General features: G+C 40.6%; 1 protein-coding gene across 1 annotated transcript in view; it reads left to right on the forward strand.

Annotated features, from left to right (window-relative positions):
• PIK3C2G (phosphatidylinositol-4-phosphate 3-kinase catalytic subunit type 2 gamma) overlaps window positions 1-14256 on the forward strand; it is a gene marked incomplete at both ends in the record, with an annotated part of 264212 nt that overhangs the window by 107550 nt on the left and 142406 nt on the right. The gene's annotated exons all lie outside the window — the stretch shown is intronic.

Below are 14256 nucleotides of genomic sequence, written 5' to 3' on the forward strand. Positions count from 1 at the left end.
GACTGAATAGACTCTTGCCAAGCTCTGAATGAACTCTTATTCCCTTCAGTTTTTCAATCACCTACTATGGTGCTAAGGGAAGTTATGTGAATACACTTGGTGATGTTCTGCTATCATATTAAAGCTTAAACTCCATTAAACTCAATGTTTACTTCTCTTAAAACTTTACTCTTCCCTCGTTTTAACCTGTGTTCATTCAAATGAAAGCATATTAAAAAGTAACATGACCCGATAATCTCGATTTAAATATTTTAATGAAAATATATAAAAATGTAATTTGTAAAAGACATTTTTTAAAAATAGGACTTACACTAGCACATTGATTGCTATAATACTAGTGCACCTTAGTAAGCTCTTCATCTGTTAAAGTGGTGTGAAAAGTTGAGTCATTTGAAAAGTAAAAATGAGTGCAAACAAAGTGGTAAATCAATGTCATAAGTTCACAGTCAATACAATTATGTCACTGTTTCCAGAGAAGCTAGGAGGAAAGTCTTTCTAAGTATAATTCTCACCCTATGAAAAAGAGTAAGACCAATAACAAAGCCCATTTCTCCTCTCACTAGTTTAAGAAAAAAGTAAGATGGAAGGAATAGAAATGAACATGTTATAAATGAACTGCTTGTTTTTCAATGCTTAATTGGTAAGAATATGGAAAAGGAAAAGGAAAACAAATGGAGATTTTAAAATAACTACTTCTTTTTAAAACTTAAAGAAAAATTAAGTCAGTCAAATAACCTAATCATGAAATAAAATTCCCAATATTTAAAGCATTACTTCAAGTACATATGCTATGTACCATCTACACTAATAAAAGAGAAAGATGCAAATTGACTGTACCTTCGCAACACCCACCAGCCAATCAGGAGTGAGTATGCAAATTAACCCAACAAAGATGGGGGTTAATTTGCATACATAGGCACAGAACAGCTGGGGGCAGGGCAGGACATTTGTGTTGTCACCATGGTGACAACGCAGGCATTCCACATCGCCCCAGCCGCTCTGGGCCTCTGGGCAGCGTGGGAAGGCAGAAAGGCAGCTCCAGCTGGAGCCAAGGCAGTGCTGGCAGCCAGGGGAAGAAAGGACCATTCTTGCACAAATCTTCATGCATCGGGCCTCTAGTATGTGTGTGTGTGTGTGTGTGTGTGTGTGTGTGTGTGTGTGTGTATATATATATATATATATATATATATATATATATATATATATATATACTAGAGGCCCAGTGCATGATTGAATCATGCATGTGTAGGGTCCCCTACACGCTTTCGCTTTTCGCGGGGGAGCTGGGTGCCTGTCCGCTGGTACACCAGGCCTTTCAGAAGCCTCTGGCTCGGCGGAGGCTTCTGAAAGGCCTGGTGCCGGAGCAGACAGGCACCCAGGTCCCCCACTTTTTTTTGTTTTGTTTTGTTTTGTTTTTGTTTTTGTTTTTGCTGTGAAAGAGCTCATTTATTGGGGTGGTGGACTCAGTGGATCCAAAGTGGAGAGCTGGTGAAGGGTTCGGTGGCTTCCAGTTTTAAGCGCTGGTTCTCAGTCCTGCGGCACCTGTTTATGGATCGCTTCGGGGAGGCTGGGCCAGGTCAGGGCTGCACGCACTTTGGCATCCGGGCCAGGGATGCTCTCCAGGCCCCACAGGGTGAAGCAGCTGAAACTGGCGGAGGCATGAATAAAGCGGTCGAAGTCCCACTCCAGCGCCTCCGGGGGTTCCACCAGCTCCTGCTCGTCCTTGTCGGATCCCGCTGAAAAGTCCTGCTTCCCCACCGACTTCTCTTCCATCACCATCACGTATCCCAGCAGGTCAGGCGGCACCTCCACCTCCTTGCCCCTCAGACTGCGGCCCCAAAACGACACTTCGAGTCGATCGGGACCCTGACGGATGGCCGGGGTGAAAAAGCACCCCACAGGGGCGGGCCGGTTAACCCGGACTTCACAGGGCAGGAGGTGCAGTGTGTGCGCAGAGTGACGGGGCGTAGGTGGATGCGGTGCTTCTCCATGTCTTCCTCGTCGCTGCTCTCCATCCTCTGCCGGGTTTCCGTGGCTCGCTGACTGAGGCCAGAGCTCACTCCCCCACTTTTGATGGTCTGCGGCCACTGAGGGGGGCTACCCTGCAGTTGAGAGGCGCAGGGGGAGGGACCCCCTCAGCGGCCCTGGATCTGGCCGTAGAGAGGCACAGGGGTCGGGAGTCCCGCCCCCTGCACCTCTCAACAGCAGAGTAGCCCCGCTCAGTGGCAGCGGATCCGTGCCTCTCAATGGCCAGATAGGCCACTCCTAGTCCCGCCCCCCAGCCTCCCGCCGCCCAATCGTGGGCGTGGCGGAGTGATGGTAAATTTACATGGTACTCTATTATTAGATAGGATATATATATATATCATCATGTTTAGGAAATATTTGTGTGTAGAAAGTTAAGTTAAAACTTTAAAGATGGAGCTCAACCCCACATGATACACTTTTAAAAATTCTCAATATATCTTTTTTTAATTAAAAAAAAAAAAAGCAATGCCCTATAGTAATAATTTAAGAAGGTGGAGATCTGTCAGCCATCAGCTTAATAATTTTGTTTTCTACTTGAATGAGTTACCACTTTCTCAGAGTCAGCATATTCAACACTAAACTCAACATCTTGGCCAGGGCTTCTCTGGATCTTCCCTGTTTCTCATTAACATGTCCAATTATTCACCAAGCCGCATAACTCTATACCTCCTAAATAACTCTCCCACATCCAGTACTTCCACTGCCACTGATCAGAAGGTTGCCTTATTAGATACTGAATTGTGAATAAATAGGCTTAGACAGAAAATCATCTTAATGCTCAGCATCACTGTGTGTGGTCTTCCTGAAAAGAGAAATTGACTTGGAGTTACCGCAGGTCTCCTCCACCGAAAGGGTGAATGTGGGATGAGCAGCCCCTATTTTTCATGGATAGGGAGTTAATAATAAGTTTTGGATTTGGAAGATTTAAGCCCTAAATCCTGGTTGTCATCCTAAAAGGTGGCTATAATTAGGAATTATAACATTTTGGGTTCACATCTAGGAGACCACTCTCCCCATCATATAACAATTAATTATAGAAGCTTAAACTCAAGGCCCCTTTCCATTTTGGATAAGAAACAATTTAACTGATAGTGAGATATTGGGTTTAATAGGGTCCCCATAAAAGGTATCCACCTATCCACAGAAACTTGTAAATATGACCCAATTTAGAAAAAGAATCTTTGAAGATATAATTAAATTAAATATCTTGAGATTATATTAACCTAGATTATCAGGGTGTGTCATAAACCCATTGACAAGTGTTATAAGAAACAGAAGAGAAGACACACACACAGGATGGGCCATGTGGAGATGGAGGCAATGATTGGAGTGATGCATTGGAAGCCAAGGAATGTCTTGAGCCACCAGAAGCTGAGAAAGGCAAAGAATGCTTTCTCCCCTACAGCCTTGAGAGGGAGCACAACCCTATCTTTTTTGTTTTGTTTTGTTTTGTTTGTTAATCTTCACCCGAGGATATTTTTCCCATTGATTTTTATAGAGAGTAAAAGGGAAAGTGGAAGTGGAGATCCAGAGAGAGAGAAACATTGATATGAGAGACACATTGATAGGTTGCCTCTTGCAAATGCCTTGAATGGGGCGTAGATAGAGCCTGCAACCAGGGTAAGTGCCCTTGATAAAAATTGAACCCATAACCCTTCAGTCTGCTCTAACCACTGAGAAAAACCAGCGAGGGTGCACACCCTTATCTTGATTTCAGATTTCTGGTCTCCAGAACTGTGAGAATAAATTTCTGTTGCTTAGGCCACCAGTTTGTGCTTATTCAGTGTGGCAGTCGCAGGAAATTATAAAATAAGAAGAAAAGAACTTGATGAAGGTCCCTGACTAGACTGGCTGTAATGTCACATCATGTGGGAAGCTTTCCCTGACCTCCTCCCCAGTCACCACCTGGGTTGATTACTGCTCCCACGTTGTACCTCAGAATGTACTCTATGTGACTGTCAGAAGTCATGGCACACCAGCTGAACACTTCTACTTCTTTGTCTACTTCCACTCTTAGTCCATAGATTAGCTAATGGTAGCAACCATGTCATACTCTTCAGCTTCCTAATCCCACCACGGTCTGAAATTCAGGAGATACTTAAAAAGAAAAAAGTTATCAAAGCCATGAATCTATAGGAATTCCTTTAAGGCTCTCAGTATTTCTGCATGCCTGAAATCCCGAGTACCTTCTCAAAGGCACTGTGGGTGCCTCAACCTGATCCCCTCTACCTGGCTGGGGCGCCCATCTCATAGCTTCTGTGAGTATTGACTGCCACTTCACAACCCCCTCTTCTCTGAGAATTGTTCTCTGAAAGCTTAGTCACCTGGCCTGGAAGGTGGGAAATCCCCAATTTACATTCCAGAGCCTCCTCCCCCGCCCCCCCCCCCCCCCGCCCCGCCCCAGATTAGATCAAAGCTAGACTTGACCTCCTCCTTGTTAACTCCATTCCCTCCCCTCTAATGCTTACTCTACTCCTTCACAGGATATTTCCTGAAGAGAACTCGTTCAGTAAATCAAATGCATCTAAATATCTCTCTCATAGTCTGTTCTAGGGAACCTGACCTAAGATAAGCAATTCTTTATTCAAGAAAATTGGAGCATCAGTATGCTGTGAAATGTATTATAAATGAAACAACAATATTTCAGTCTTCCATACTCCTAAGTCCAGTTGAATGAGCTCCAAGAGAGAGTCAAATTAAATCAAAATCTGTACGGTAGGTAACCTTTTATAGCATGGCTCCTTTATAAATTATTTCCTTCAAAGTGTGAGGGCAGCTAGAGATAAAGATCTCATTTGAAAACTATTAAGTACAGCAATTTTTTTGTTTTATTAACTGATATATCACAAGCACCTAATATAGTACTTGCATTTGACAAATAGTCAATAAATTACTATTGAATGCAAGAATAGGATTTAGTTACCTGGGCCAAGCTGTGCCCATGCAGGCTTATGACAGGAGGGGGCAGGAGAGGGCTGCTTGAGCCGTCCATCTGGCTTGATGCGAAACCAGAGTTGGTAAGGCTAGAGCACATTCTGGAGACTGGCCCAATAACATAGTAGGCAAGGAATCTCACTAGTGAAGTGACAACTGGACTGGAAGGGGAGTGGGAGCAGAAATCAGGGACTAGCTTGAGTCAGAAGTGAAGGGTTTGAAGAACAAATTGACGCAGCAGTGTCTGCTGGACCAGTTGGGAGAACCACAGAGTGAATTAAGCCAATGGTGTCTCTGGTGCCAGGAGGCCTTCCCAAGGTGGCACCTGGTGTACAGGACTGTGTTCTATAAGCTTTTCTATGCTAACCATAAAACTGAGGTGACACAAAATCTGCCCATTCACTTTCTAAACAATGTATCCTAAACTTTTTTATTTCTAGAATGGTGGGGCAGTTTCTCAAATCAGGGACAACTCAAAACAAAGCAAAATAATGTGGAAATTTTGTATCATGTGATTTGAAGATACACATGTCCCTCTCATACCCTCTCTCTCTCTCTCTCTCTCTCTCTCTATATATATATATATATATATATATATATATATATATATATATATATATAATCTCCCCTGGTGCCTGAAATTCTTTCATTAATGAGTCACTTCTTGTTTCTTCCCAGATGTTCTCTTCTAATATGAATATATATATATATATATATATATATATATATATATATATATAGAGAGAGAGAGAGAGAGAGAGAGAGAGAGAGAGAAAGAGAGAGAGAGAGAGAGAGAACAATACTGATGATGAATTAGTTGATCATTTGTTCATTTTTGTGACAAACATTGAGATGCTAGATACTGTTGAACTATTAAGGATAAAAGAGAATGGTCCTTGCCTCAGTGAGCTCACAGGCTAACCACACATTAGTATCCAGGCAGCAGGAAAGAACCCACTCACTCTCTGGCAGGGACGAAGTAGACGGAAGGAACTGACAACACAGTCTGTCCACTTTACAGTTGTACCTTGGACAGTTCCTAATGCAACTTGTAGGCAGAGAGGCAAGGATGGCCATCGTAAATAAAAAGGCCTAAGTGTGTGCTCCCATTCTGTCAGAGGTAAATACTGATAAAGGCGTACAAAGGAAAGCACAAAGGAGGTAGATGCTCTCTCTGCTTTGATGTCTGACACGCTCCCTGAAGAAAGAGGGAAGAGCTGTACTTTAGAGAGTTATGCCTGGTATAATGGAGCACACATGATACAGAATCAATAAGAGGGTTTAAAGTCTCAATCCTTTACCTTCTAGAATCATTATATTGCTACTAATTCACCTCTTTTCCTTCACAGTGTAATAAATAATACATATTGCTTCACTTTTTTGTGAGGGAAAGATGTTTTTTGCTGTCATTTAATATTGATCTGTTATAATCATCTTTCACCCTGTTGTCCTCAGGAAAGTATACACCAGGTAAAATGCTTACAATGAGCAATTCACTAAGCTAACAATAGCTGTTCTCTACCCCAATCAACCTGAAAAAAAGTGATGGATAGTTATAAGAAAGTGTACATTTTATATAATAACTAGAGGCCAGGGGAAAGAAATTCATGCACGGGGGGGGGGGGCGGGGGGTGGTGTCCCTCAGCCCAGCCTGCACTCTCTCCAATCTGGGACCCCTCGAGGGATGTCCGACTGCCCATTTAGACCCACCAGGATTGAGTCTAAAAGGGCAGTTGGACATCCCTCTCACAATCTAGGACTTCTGGCTCCCAACTGCTCGCCTGCCTGCCTTCCTGATTGCCCCTAACTGCTTCTGCCTGCCAGCCTGATCACACCCTAACCACTCCCCTGCCAGCCTGATTGATGTCTAACTGCTCCCCTGCCAGCCTGTTTGCCCCCAACTTCCCTCCTCTGTAGGCCTGGTCACCCCTAACTGCTCTCCCCTTCAGGCTTGATCGCCCCCAACTGCCCTCCCTTGCAGGCCTGGTTCCTCCCAACTGCCCTCCCCTGCTGGGCATCTTGTGGTGGCCATCTTGTGTCCACATGGGGCAGGATCTTTGACCACATGGGGGTAGCCATCTTGTGTGTTGGAGTGATGGTCAATCTGCATTACTCTTTTATTAGATAGGATAGATGCCTGGTACACGAGTGGGGGTGGGGCCCAGCTGTTTTGCCCTGAAGGGTGTCCCAGATCAGGGTGGGGGTTCCCTTGGGTCATGGGGAGGCCTGGGCAAGGGGCCTGTGGTGGTTTACAGGCCAGCCATGCCCCCCAGCGACCCAAGTGGAGGCCCTGGTATCTGGGATTTATTTATCTTCTACAATTGAAACTTTGTAGCCTGGAGTGGAGCCAAGCCTTCTGCTCGCTCTGTGGCCACAGCCATTTCTTTTGGGATTTATTTATCATCTATAATTGAAACTTTGTAGCCTTAATTGGAGGCCTGGGCTGGCCAGGGTATGCGGAAAGCTTGGCTTCCTCCATCGCTAGGGAAACCCAAACCTCCCTCCTGCTCTCTCTGTGGCCAAAGCTATCTTGATTGGATTAATTTGCATACTTGCTCCTGATTGGATGGTGGGTGTGGCTTGTGGGTGTAGAGGAGTGGTGGTTAATTTGCATATTGCTTTTTTATTAGATAGGCTTAGTCAAATCCATTAGCACAGTTTTCTACTTAAGGTATAATACTGGTATGGGGATAGTTGTTTTTGTCTGTTTTATTTCTAGTTTATGTGGAAGAGGTCTTATGAAATTCCCTCAATAAAAAGATTTTTATAAACAATATAGTTTTTAAATTAATTTTCTAATATAATTTAAGTCTTATTACTCCTATTATATACATATGAAAATAGAATTTGATATAAAGTTTCACCACAAATCCATGCAAAAGCCAGGAACAGAGCTTCACCTTAAGTTTATTTCTAGTTTAAATTATTTTCCCTTCAAATGCTTCTATTTTGTTAAAAGAAAAAAGTGAAGACTTATAAAAATGAACATTTTGTATATATGTACTGGAAAAACTTAGCAACACACCTCAAATCTTACTAGGAAAAAAGGAAGGAAAGAATGAAGAAGAGGGTTGAGTGGGGGAAGAAGGAGAGGAAGAGAGGGGAAGGGAGGGGAGGGGAGGGGAGGGGAGGAGAGGAAACTTGGATCAGATCTGGCCTTTGGAAACTAAATTTTCTAATTCACTCTCTAGCAGTTTTTCATAATAGCCACATGCAATTATATCCTTGCTTCTTTAGATAGTAATCTGGTTTCCCTATAATAATAGCAGTCTCCTCTGTTACAGCTCATGCTATATATTTGGGTTAAGGCCCTGAAAAACAGCACTGTAGTGCTTAGTTTGCATTGTTACCCATGCAGACTGCAGCTTTGCTCTAGCCAACAAAAAATGTGGTCAAAAAAGTCATTCTGTTCAGAAACCATCTTTGCCTTCTAATAATATTTGAATTTGGCTTCCAAAATGAATAAACTAACATATAGAGGACTGGGGAATCAAATGGAACCTTATGAATAATCTGCTATAATACTTTCCCTCCAGGAAGATTTCAACAAGTTAAGTGATTCATCCATTGACAATCATCTAGCTGGATAAAGATTTGAGATTAAAATTTTTTTTCATGACATCTCATGCCCAATTCTGATCTCTTTCCAATTCAACATCTACTTTTTAAAAAATGCAACTTGAATCCATCAAATATTTGTGTGTTTCTTTCTATCAATAATTAGGAACACATTCAACTTAAAAAGCAAACTAAGGAAAGAAAATATCCTCAGTTGAGATCTTTATATCTAATAGCTCAAAAATTTTGCATTAGGTGTTTGTCTGACCTACAAATGCTGTCAAGTATAATATTAATTAAAATATTTTATCAAAAATTTGTTTAAGAACCTGTATACCTGAAGGAGTTTTGAAGGAAATAAGAGGTCCCCCCAATCTTTCTTTTGCAGTTCCTGATTCACACTTAAAACACTAAATTTGCTCTTTGTTTTACTATTAGACCATTAGTGATAAAAAAGCAATTGCTGAGTAATTTATATAGTAGATTTAGTTTGTACTTATTTTTAATGCATATTATATAAAACCAAGACTTTCTCAGTTTTCTCAAAAACCCTAATTAAGCAACTAGCAGTATGCTAATGAAATTAATGTCAGCCCATTCCATCAAGTTAAATAGGTTAGAAAATAAATTCCTGTAGTCCAGGCCAGAACTTGGCAATAGCAGAACGCAAGCAACAATCTTTACTTACCCAGTAAGCAATTGGATATAGAAACCTAAAGAGCAGGAGAAAGATCTGGGTAGGTGTCAGAGAATTGGAATATACCAACACGTTGATGGTACTTGATAGGCCTCCATCTTATGGATTGGTTACCCCCCAGATTTGGAGTTCTCACCTGGATTCTCTGAACCCAAATTTTTAAAAGAGAGAGAAATAAGCAGAGCATCATGTGAAAAGTATTTTAAATGCTAGGAATAGAAGTAGCACACACTACTTCTTTTTCCCCTTCAGTTTTATTTAGAAACTAGAGGCCTGGTGCATGAGATTCATGCACTAGGGGGTGTCCCTCAGCCCAGCCTGCGCCCTCTTGAAGTCCAGGACCCATCAAAGGATGTCTGCTTGCCAGCTTAGGCCTGATCCCTCCGGCCTCCGGGGAATCAGGCCTAAGCCAGCAGTCAGACAGCCCTCTCTCAGTCTGGGCTCTCACATTCTGGGACCCCCTAGCTCCTTACTTCCCACCACTGCTGCTGCGCTTGCCAGTTGTGAGCTCGGTTCACTGCTCCTTGGTGCTGCCTTGAAGGTGGGAGAGATCCTGCCACTGCTGCTGGGCTCTCCAGCCATGAGCCCGGCTTCTGGTTGAACAGTGCTCCCCCTGTGGGAGTGCACTGATCACTAGGGAGAAGCTCCTGCGTTGAGTGTCTGCCCCTTGCTGGTCAGTGCACATCATAGCGACCGGTCATTCCACCATTTGGGCGATTTGCATATTATGCTTTTATTATATAGGATAATTGAAATACATGACATCACTAAGTAAGTTTAAGGCATACAACATGATGGTTTCATTTACATGATATATTGAGAAATGTTACCACATTAGGTTCACTAACAACCTTCATTTCAAATATCTATAATAATAAAAGTATAATATGCTAATTAGACTGGACGTCCTTCCAGACGACCTTCCAGACAAAGCTAGTGGCCAGAGGGAAGCCCGGGTCCCAGGTGCCTGCCGGCGACCAGAGGAAAACCCAGGTCCCAGGTGGCAGAGGGAAGCTGGTGCCGGCCGCCATGGAAAGGAAGGCCAATTCTTGCACGAATTTCATGCATAGGGCCTCTAGTATACAATAAAAAGACAAGAACAAAGAAAAGAAAAAGATTCTCCTTATGATGAGATCTCTTTGGATTTATTCTCTTAACTTTCCTATATATGACACAGTAGTGTTAACTATAGTCATTATGTTGTATATCACATTTCTAATGCTTAGTTATCTTTTTAATTGAATTTATTGGGTTGACATTGGTTAATAAAACCATACAGGTTGCAAGTGTACAACTCTGTATAAAACATCATCTGCCACTGCATTGTCTGCTTACTTCCCAAAGTCAACTCACTTTCATTTACCCCCTTTGCCTTCTACCCTCACCCCTTACTCCCCTTTTCCTTTGGCATTTGTTGTTGTTATTGTTTTTGCTTAATCCCTTCACCTTTTTCACCCAGCCCTAGACTTCCCCCACCCCCGCCCCGCCCCTGCTCTCCGACAGCTGTCAGTCTGTTCTTTGTCTCTATGAGTCTATTTCTCTTTTGCTTATTTTACTTTGTTCATTAGATTTCACATATAAATGACATCATATGTATTTGTCTTTCTCTGACTGGCTTTTTCACTTAGCTTAATATTCTGCCATCCTCAGTGTGCTCACTTGTCCACAGTCCAGTTCACATCATCGTTATGAGAAGACCACTTCAGTTGGTATCACATCCACATGACACCATACAACAAAAGAAGATAATTCGTTCCCAGTAAGAACATTTTCCTTATAAGCCTCATATCAGAGTTGACTGCATATTTATCATTTGCCTGAATCGGGTCACATGTCATCCTGAACCAATTACCTGATCAAATGGCAATAAGGTGAATTGACTTACCCAACTGGTTTAGAATATTCAGAATTTATCCCTAAACTGGTCATCTTCCCTGAATATTTTGATATCTGAACAAAATCAGATTATTTGTTCACACGTAAAGGGAAGAATAGATTTGGTACAGAAAAAAGTCCTATGTCCCCTTTCTAGACTGTGAAATCCTATATTAACCATCCATCCTTAACAGAGAGCATTGCACATAGTACATATAATTGGTCTTCAACAATATACCTGTTAAATTAATTTAAAAAATAAACATACCACCTACATGTGTACTGCCTACAGCTTAACTTTTCTTGATTACTGTACTTAAAACAGCAGGCAACCAGAACAAGTTATATTATGCTAAATACATAGAGTTGGCCATTGATATTCTGATCATCATTTTTGCTCTTTTTAAAAAAGTAGTCTCCCTGGAATTGGGAGGAATTGAATTAAATGACTTACAGAAAAATATGATGCTCTGAAATAAAAGTTTTTGAGGAAGTATCAGGTGTTAACATTGATTGAGTCCACAGTGTGAGGTGCTTTATACTGACCTAACGTTGCTCTTTCTTGAAACCCTTATTGAAAATGAAAATCTATATCTAGTGATTTTGCAAGAAGTGTTTTATGGGGAGACCTTGACAAGTAACCCCTTACTATCTCTTAAAATAAAATTTTCTGTATTGAGACTTTCTGTGATCATCAGGGAATTACTGAACCGTTTCTGGTTTTTGCTGCTCCTGTGTGCTCCAAGTGTGTTTTTTCTGGATTATGAAATTCATAGTTCTTTTTGGTTTGTTTCAGTTTGTGACTAAGTCCTTTATTTTTGGCCCTATTTTACTTTCTCTATGCTCATCAAAAGATCACTCTTTGAAAAGGTTGAATGGAAATTTTGGTGACTTTCTTTATAACTCAGTTTTCTATTTCACGTGTGTACAATTATTGCAGTTGCAAGGGAAATCCAGTTACTTTATTATTCCTTATCCAAAGACTTTCATTTGTGTTGTTTTTGTTGCAAGAAAACCCAGACTTGGATAGTTCAATCAAAAACTTGTAATATTTAATAACTTAGAATTCTTGCACTTCTTTTGGCCTGTATGATTCATTTTTGACCAATGATAAGTGAACAGCTTGCACAAATAAGAATGAAGTTATGTATGTTATATTGTATTTGTGGACTGTGTATAGAAAATTATTAAATAAATGTAAATTGATAAGCTTGATATCAGCAGAGAATGGTTAAATACTTTTATTTGACTCTGCAAAAGTTATATATTATGTTCTCTTTCTGAATTTACTTTTGTTTAGGATGGCAAAATGCATACAGGGTATTCCTATATTATTCTTTCAGTGTAGAAAAATAATTGAACAATTCTTCTTTAATAGACATCAGGGAATTATAGTGTTGATGGTTTGTGCCATCAGGAAATTATACTGTTATGTAGATTACCAAAAATATAGCCCATTCTTCAGTACTACTAGGATTGGCATCAGCTCTGTGCAAGGCCTGTTTTTACTTGTATAAATCATATCATTGATTCTGGAAGATGAAAGCATGTTCATACTGTTCCAAAAACTACCTTAGGGCTTTATGTTGCAATTCTCCAGCAAGTATACATACATTTCCCAAACTCTCCTTCTTTGTAATGTAATCATCTATGTTAATTCTAAAACTTTTCATTTTCTATAAAATAGAAATCAAGTGCACTGATTTTTATTTATTTTTTATATATTTTATTGATTTTTTACAGAGAGGAAGGGAAAGTTTTTTATAGAGAGTTTGAAACATTGATGAGAGAGAAACATCGATCAGCTGCCTCCTGCACACCCCCTACTGGGTTGTATATAGTTTTATTTTAAAAATACAACTTACTGCCTGGCCAGTGTGCTCAGTGTTGAGTGTCAACCAATGAACCAGGAGGTCACGGTTCAATTCCAATCAGGTCTCATGTCCGGGTTGCGGGCTTGACCCCCAGTGCGGGGCATGCAGGAGGCAGTTAAGCAATGATTCTCTCTCATCATTGATATTTCTATCTCTCTCTCCCTCTTCCTTCCTCTGAAATCAATAAAAATATATTTTAAAAAAAACTTAGCTTGAGGATCTTTATAAAAGTAAGCATGCTTTCATAATGCCATTTTTTACAACTGAGCAGTATTCTACTGCTAGTTAATTTAATTAATTTAGCAAAATATTATAATTTATTATGATATAATTAGCTAACACCCTATTATTGTACATTCAGATTATTTCCAATATTTTTTATTATATTAACATTGAGTTGAACTTCCTTGTGCTTAAATATTTGCATATGTTCTTAGTTATTTCTTTGGCTGGAATAGAGAACATAAATGTTTATGCTTCTTTTTATCTACATTGCCAAATTGCCCTTTACTATGGTTGTAGGAATTTATACTCTCACTAGTAGTGCATAGAGTGGCTGTTTCTGCTACCCTAACCCACAGTTGCAATTGAACTGAATTTAATAATAATGTCTAATTGTTGGGTTAATTTAATTACAAATGAGTTGCATGTGGTGTGGGGTTAATTTTTCTCTAGTGTTTCCTAATTTTTGAATGGTGCATTTATTTTAAGAGGGTTTCGGTACAACCTATATTATAAAGAATTCAATTTCCCAGGAAGGCCCACCAATAAGTGTATTAGTTTATTATTGCTCCTATAACAAATTACCACCAACTTAGTTCTGGATATCAAAAGTCAAGAAATGGGTCCTTTATGAAAAAAAGAAAAAAGAAATGTGTCCTATGGGGGCTAAAATCAAGATTTTAGCAGGGCTGCACTGCTTCTGAAGTCTCTAGGGGGAGAATCTACTTACTTGAATATTTCAGCTTCTAAAGGCTTCTCACATTCCTTGACTCAAGGCCCTCTTCCAGCAAGGAATCCCTCTGACCTCTGCTTCCGTCATCACATCTCCTTCTCTTCACTCTGACCCTCCACCCTCCTTCTTATAAGGACCCTGTGATTACATCGGGCCCACTCAGAAAAGGCTAAAGAGATTTAATTCTAACATTAAATTTTATAGATGGTCTATAGAATATTGGCCACACAGAGATACTGTTATCAGACATCCTTCTGCTGTGTCATGGGAGAGGCATTTCAGGAACACCCCCGTAGAAGGATTTTAAGCGGTAATGGCAAGACATATTAGAGTGA

The sequence above is a fragment of the Cnephaeus nilssonii genome, assembly GCF_951640355.1.
Source record: "Cnephaeus nilssonii genome assembly, chromosome: 6".
NCBI lineage: Eukaryota > Metazoa > Chordata > Mammalia > Chiroptera > Vespertilionidae > Cnephaeus > Cnephaeus nilssonii.